Genomic DNA, 7054 nt, shown 5'->3' on the forward strand with positions numbered 1-7054 from the left:
GGGGGGTGCGCATTGTATGGGTGTGTGTTACATTACATTCACTAGTAGGAGTGAGAAAAATATCACGGGGTGGTGCGCATTGTATGGGTGTGTGGTACATTACATTCACTAGTAGGAGTGAGAATAACATCACGGGGTGGTGCGCATTGTATGGGTGTGTGTTACATTACATTCGCTAGTAGGAGTGAGAAAAACATCACGGGGTGGTGCGCATTGTATGGGTGTGTGTTACATTACATTCGCTAGTAGGAGTGAGAAAAACATCACGGGGTGGTGCGCATTGTATGGGTGTGTGTTACATTACATTCGCTAGTAGGAGTGAGAAAAACATCACGGGGTGGTGGGCATTGTATGGGTGTGTGTTACATTACATTCGCTAGTAGGAGTGAGAAAAACATCACGCGGTGGTGTGGATTGTATGGGTGTGTGTTACATTACATTCACTAGTAGGAGTGAGAAAAACATCACGGGGTGGTGCGCATTGTATGGGTGTGTGTTACATTACATTCACTAGTAGGAGTGAGAAAAACATAACGGGGTGGTGCACATTGTATGGGTGTGTGTTACATTACATTCAATAGTAGGAGTGAGAAAAACATCACGGGGTGGTGCGCATTGTATGGGTGTGTGTTACATTACATTCACTAGTAGGAGTGAGAAAAACATCACGGGGTGGTGCGCATTGCATGGGTGTGTGTTACATTACATTCACTAGTAGGAATGAGAAAAATATCACGGGGTGGTGCGCATTGTATGGGTGTGTGTTACATTACATTCACTAGTAGGAGTGAGAAAAACATCACGGGGTGGTGCGCATTGTATGGGTGTGTGTTACATTACATTCACTAGTAGGAGTGAGAAAAACATCACGGGGTGGTGCTCATTGTATGGGTGTGTGTTACATTACATTCACTAGTAGGAGTGAGAAAAACATCACGGGGTGGTGTGAATCGGAGGGTCTGAATTAGGATAGGCAGTGAGTGGCAATGTAGGATAGAGAAAAGCACCGCGGGGTGGTGAGCATGGGCAGGTCAGGGAACATGCAGTGGGAATGTAGGATAGGTTTCTGAAAAACATCGCGGGTTGGTGCGCATTGTATGGGTGTGTGTTACATTACATTCACTAGTAGGAATGAGAAAAACATCACGGGGTGGTGCGCATTGTATGGGTGTGTGTTACATTAGATTCACTAGTAGGAGTGAGAAAAACATCACGGGGTGGTGCGCATTGTATGGGTGTGTGTTACATTACATTCACTAATAGGAGTGAGAAAAACATCACGGGGTGGTGCGCATTGTATGGGTGTGTGTTACATTACATTCACTATTAGGAGTGAGAAAAACATCACGGGGTGGTGCGCATTGTATGGGTGTGTGTTACATTACATTCACTAATAGGAGTGAGAAAAACATCACGGGGTGGTGCGCATTGTATGGGTGTGTGTTACATTACATTCACTAGTAGGAGTGACAAAAACATTACGGGGTGGTGCACATTGTATGGGTGTGTGTTACATTACATTCACTAGTAGGAGTGAGGAAAACATCATGGGGTGGTGCGCATTGTATGGGTGTGTGTTACATTACATTCACTAGTAGCAGTGAGAAAAACATCACGGGGTGGTGCGCATTGTATGGGTGTGTGTTACATTACATTCACTAGTAGCAGTGAGAAAAACATCACGGGGTGGTGCGCATTGTATGGGAGTGTGTTACATTACATTCACTAGTAGGATTACATTCACTAGTAGGAGTGAGAAAAACATCACGGGGTGGTGTGCATTGTATGGGTGTGTGTTACATTAGATTCACTAGTAGGAGTGGGAAAAACATCACGGGGTGGTGCGCATTGTATGGGTGTGTGTTACATTAGATTCACTAGTAGGAGTGAAAAAAACATCACGGGGTGGTGTGCATTGTATGTGTGTGTTACATTACATTCACTACTAGGAGTGAGAAAAACATCACGGGGTGGTGCGCATTGTATGGGTGTGTGTTACATTACATTCACTACTAGGAGTGAGAAAAACATCACAGGGTGGTGCGCATTGTATGGGTGTGTGTTATATTACATTCACTAGAAGGAGTGAGAAAAACATCACGGGGTGGTGCGCATTGTATGGGTGTGTGTTACATTACATTCACTAGTAGCAGTGAGAAAAACATCACGGGGTGGTGCGCATTGTATGGGTGTGTGTTACATTACATTCACTAGTAGGAGTGAGAAAAATATCACGGGGTGGTGCGCATTGTATGGGTGTGTGTTACATTACATTCACTAGTAGGAGTGAGAATAACATCACGGGGTGGTGCGCATTGTATGGTTGTGTGTTACATTACATTCACTACTAGGAGTGAGAAAAACATCACGGGGTGGTGCGGATTGTATGGGTGTGTGTTACATTACATTCACTAGTAGGAGTGAGAAAAACATCACGGGGTGGTGCGCATTGTATGGGTGTGTGTTACATTCACTAGTAGGAGTGAGAAAAACATAACGGGGTGCTGCACATTGTATGGGTGTGTGTTACATTACATTCACTAGTAGGAGTGAGAAAAACATCACGGGGTGGTGCGCATTGTATGGGTGTGTGTTACATTACATTCACTAGTAGGAGTGAGAAAAACATCACGGGGTGGTGCGCATTGTATGGGTGTGTGTTACATTACATTCACTAGTAGGAGTGAGAAAAACATCACGGGGTGGTGCGCATTGTATGGGTGTGTGTTACATTACATTCACTAGTAGGAATGAGAAAAATATCACGGGGTGGTGCGCATTGTATGGGTGTGTGTTACATTACATTCACTAGAAGGAGTGAGAAAAACATCACGGGGTGGTGCGTATTGTATGGGTGTGTGTTACATTACATACACTGGTAGCAGTGAGAAAAACATCACGGGGTGGTGCGCATTGAATGGGTGTGTGTTACATTACATTCCCTAGTAGGAGTGAGAAAAACATCACGGGGTGGTGCGCATTGTATGGGTGTGTGTTACATTATATTCACTAGTAGGAGGGAGAAAAACATCACGGGGTGGTGCGCATTGTATGGGTGTGTGTTACATTACATTCACTAGTAGGAGTGAGAAAAACATCACGGGGTGGTGCGCATTGTATGGGTGTGTGTTACATTAGATTCACTAGTATGAGTGAGAAAATCATCACGGGGGGGTGCGCATTGTATGGGTGTGTGTTACATTACATTCACTAGTAGCAGTGAGAAAAACATCACGGGGTGGTGCGCATTGTATGGGTGTGTGTTACATTACATTCGCTAGTAGCAGTGAGAAAAACATCACGGGGTGGTGCGCATTGTATGGGTGTGTTTTACATTACATTCGCTAGTAGGAGTGAGAAAAACATCACGGGGTGGTGCACATTGTATGGGTGTGTGTTACATTACATTCGCTAGTAGGAGTGAGAAAAACATCACGGGGTGGTGCGCATTGTATGGGTGTGTGTTACATTACATTTGCTAGTAGGAGTGAGAAAAACATCACGGGGTGGTGCGCATTGTATGGGTGTGTGTTACATTACATTCGCTAGTAGGAGTGAGAAAAACATCACGGGGTGGTGCACATTGTATGGGTGTGTGTTACATTACATTCGCTAGTAGGAGTGAGAAAAACATCACGGGGTGGTGCGCATTGTATCGGTGTGTGTTACATTACATTCGCTGGTAGGAGTGAGAAAAACATCACGCGGTGGTGTGGATTGTATGGGTGTGTGTTACATTACATTCACTAGTAGGAGTGAGAAAAACATCACGGGGTGGTGCGCATTGTATGGGTGTGTGTTACATTACATTCACTAGTAGGAGTGAGAAAAACATAACGGGGTGGTGCACATTGTATGGGTGTGTGTTACATTACATTCAATACTAGGAGTGAGAAAAACATCACGGGGTGGTGCGCATTGTATGGGTGTGTGTTACATTACATTCACTAGTAGGAGTGAGAAAAACATCACGGGGTGGTGCGCATTGTATGGGTGTGTGTTACATTAGATTCACTAGTAGGAGTGAAAAAAACATCACGGGGTGGTGCGCATTGTATGTGTGTGTTACATTACATTCACTACTAGGAGTGAGAAAAACATCACGGGGTGGTGCGCATTGTATGTGTGTGTGTTACATTACATTCACTACTAGGAGTGAGAAAAACATCACGGGGTGGTGCGCATTGTATGGGTGTGTGTTACATTAGATTCACTAGTAGGAGTGAAAAAAACATCACGGGGTGGTGCGCATTGTATGTGTGTGTTACATTACATTCACTACTAGGAGTGAGAAAAACATCACGGGGTGGTGCGCATTGTATGGGTGTGTGTTACATTACATTCACTACTAGGAGTGAGAAAAACATCACGGGGTGGTGCGCATTGTATGGGTTTGTGTTATATTACATTCACTAGAAGGAGTGAGAAAAACATCACGGGGTGGTGCGCATTGTATGGGTGTGTGTTACATTACATTCACTAGTAGCAGTGAGAAAAACATCACGGGGTGGTGTGCATTGTATGGGTGTGTGTTACATTACATTCACTAGTAGGAGTGAGAAAAACATCACGGGGTGGTGCGCATTGTATGGGTGTGTGTTACATTACATTCACTAGTAGGAGTGAGAATAACATCACGGGGTGGTGCGCATTGTATGGTTGTGTGTTACATTACATTCACTACTAGGAGTGAGAAAAACATCACGGGGTGGTGCGTATTGTATGGTTGTGTGTTACATTACATTCACTACTAGGAGAGAGAAAAACATCACGGGGTGGTGCGCATTGTATGGGTGTGTGTTACATTACATTCACTAGTAGGAGTGAGAAAAACATCACGGGGTGGTCCGCATTGTATGGGTGTGTGTTACATTACATTCACTAGTAGGAGTGAGAAAAACATAACGGGGTGGTGCGCATTGTATGGGTGTGTGTTACATTACATTCACTAGTAGGAGTGAGAAAAACATCACGGGGTGGTGCGCATTGTATGGGTGTGTGTTACATTACATTCACTAGTAGGAGTGAGAAAAACATCACGGGGTGGTGCGCATTGTATGGGTGTGTGTTATATTACATTCACTAGAAGGAGTGAGAAAAACATCACGGGGTGGTGCGCATTGTATGGGTGTGTGTTACATTACATTCGCTAGTAGGAGTGAGAAAAACATCACGGGGTGGTGCGCATTGTATGGGTGTGTGTTACATTACATTCACTAGTCGCAGTGAGCAAAACATCATGGGGTGGTGCGCATTGTATGGGTGTTTGTTACATTACATTCACTAGTAGGAGTGAGAAAAATATCACGGGGTGGTGCGCATTGTATGGGTGTGTGTTACATTACATTCACTAGTAGGAGTGAGAGAAACATCACGGGGTGGTGCGCATTGTATGGGTGTGTGTTACATTACATTCACTAGTAGGAGTGAGAAAAACATAACGGGGTGGTGCGCATTGTATGGGTGTGTGTTACATTACATCCACTAGAAGCAGTGAGAAAAACATCAAGGGGTGGTGCGTACTGTAAGGGTGTGTGTTACATTACATACACTAGTAGCAGTGAGAAAAACATCACGGGGTGGTGCGCATTGTATGGGTGTGTGTTACATTACATTCACTAGTAGGAGTGAGAAAAACATCACGGGGTGGTGCGCATTGTATGGGTGTGTGTTACATTACATTCACTTGTAGTAGTGAGAAAAACATCACGGGGTGGTGCGCATTGAATGGGTGTGTGTTACATTACATTCACTAGTAGGAGTGAGAAAAACATCACGGGGTGGTGCGCATTGTATGGGTGTGTGTTACATTACATTCACTAGTAGGAGTGACAAAAACATTACGGAGTGGTGCACATTGTATGGGTGTGTGTTACATTACATTCACTAGTAGGAGTGAGGAAAACATCACGGGGTGGTGCGCATTGTATGGGTGTGTGTTACATTACATTCACTAGTAGCGGTGAGAAAAACATCACGGGGTGGTGCGCATTGTATGGGTGTGTGTTACATTACATTCACTAGTAGCAGTGAGAAAAACATCACGGGGTGGTGCGCATTGTATGGGAGTGTGTTATATTACATTCACTAGTAGGATTACATTCACTAGTAGGAGTGAGAAAAACATCACGGGGTGGTGCGCATTGTATGGGTGTGTGTTACATTAGATTCACTAGTAGGAGTGAGAAAAACATCACGGGGTGGTGCGCATTGTATGGGTGTGTGTTACATTAGATTCACTAGTAGGAGTGAAAAAAACATCACGGGGTGGTGCGCATTGCATGTGTGTGTTACATTACATTCACTACTAGGAGTGAGAAAAACACCACGGGGTGGTGCGCATTGTATGGGTGTGTGTTACATTACATTCACTACTAGGAGTGAGAAAAACACCACGGGGTGGTGCGCATTGTATGGGTGTGTGTTACATTACATTCACTAGTAGGAGTGAGAATAACATCACGGGGTGGTGCGCATTGTATGGGTGTGTGTTACATTACATTCACTAGTAGGAGTGAGAAAAACATCACGGGATGGTGCGCATTGTATGGGTGTGTGTTACATTACATTCACTAGTAGGAGTGAGAAAAACATCACGGGGTGGTGCGCATTGTATGGGTGTGTGTTACATTACATTCACTAGTAGGAGTGAGAAAAACATCACGGGGTGGTGCGCATTGTATGGGTGTGTGTTACATTACATTCACTAGTAGGATTGAGAAAAACATCACGGGGTGGTGCGCATTGTATGGGTGTGTGTTACATTATATTCACTAGTAGGAGTGAGAAAAACATCACGGGGTGGTGCGCATTGTATGGGTGTGTGTTACATTACATTCACTAGTAGGAGTGAGAAAAACATCACGGGGTGGTGCGCATTGTATGGGTGTGTGTTACATTAGATTCACTAGTATGAGTGAGAAAATCATCACGGGGGGGTGCGCATTGTATGGGTGTGTGTTACATTACATTCACTAGTAGGAGTGAGAAAAACATCACGGGGTGGTGCGCATTGTATGGGTGTGTGTTACATTACATTCGCTAGTAGCAGTGA

The sequence above is a fragment of the Cavia porcellus genome, unplaced genomic scaffold, assembly GCF_034190915.1.
Source record: "Cavia porcellus strain 051 isolate PalLab524CR breed Dunkin Hartley unplaced genomic scaffold, mCavPor4.1 scaffold_21, whole genome shotgun sequence".
In the NCBI taxonomy this organism is placed as follows: domain Eukaryota; kingdom Metazoa; phylum Chordata; class Mammalia; order Rodentia; family Caviidae; genus Cavia; species Cavia porcellus.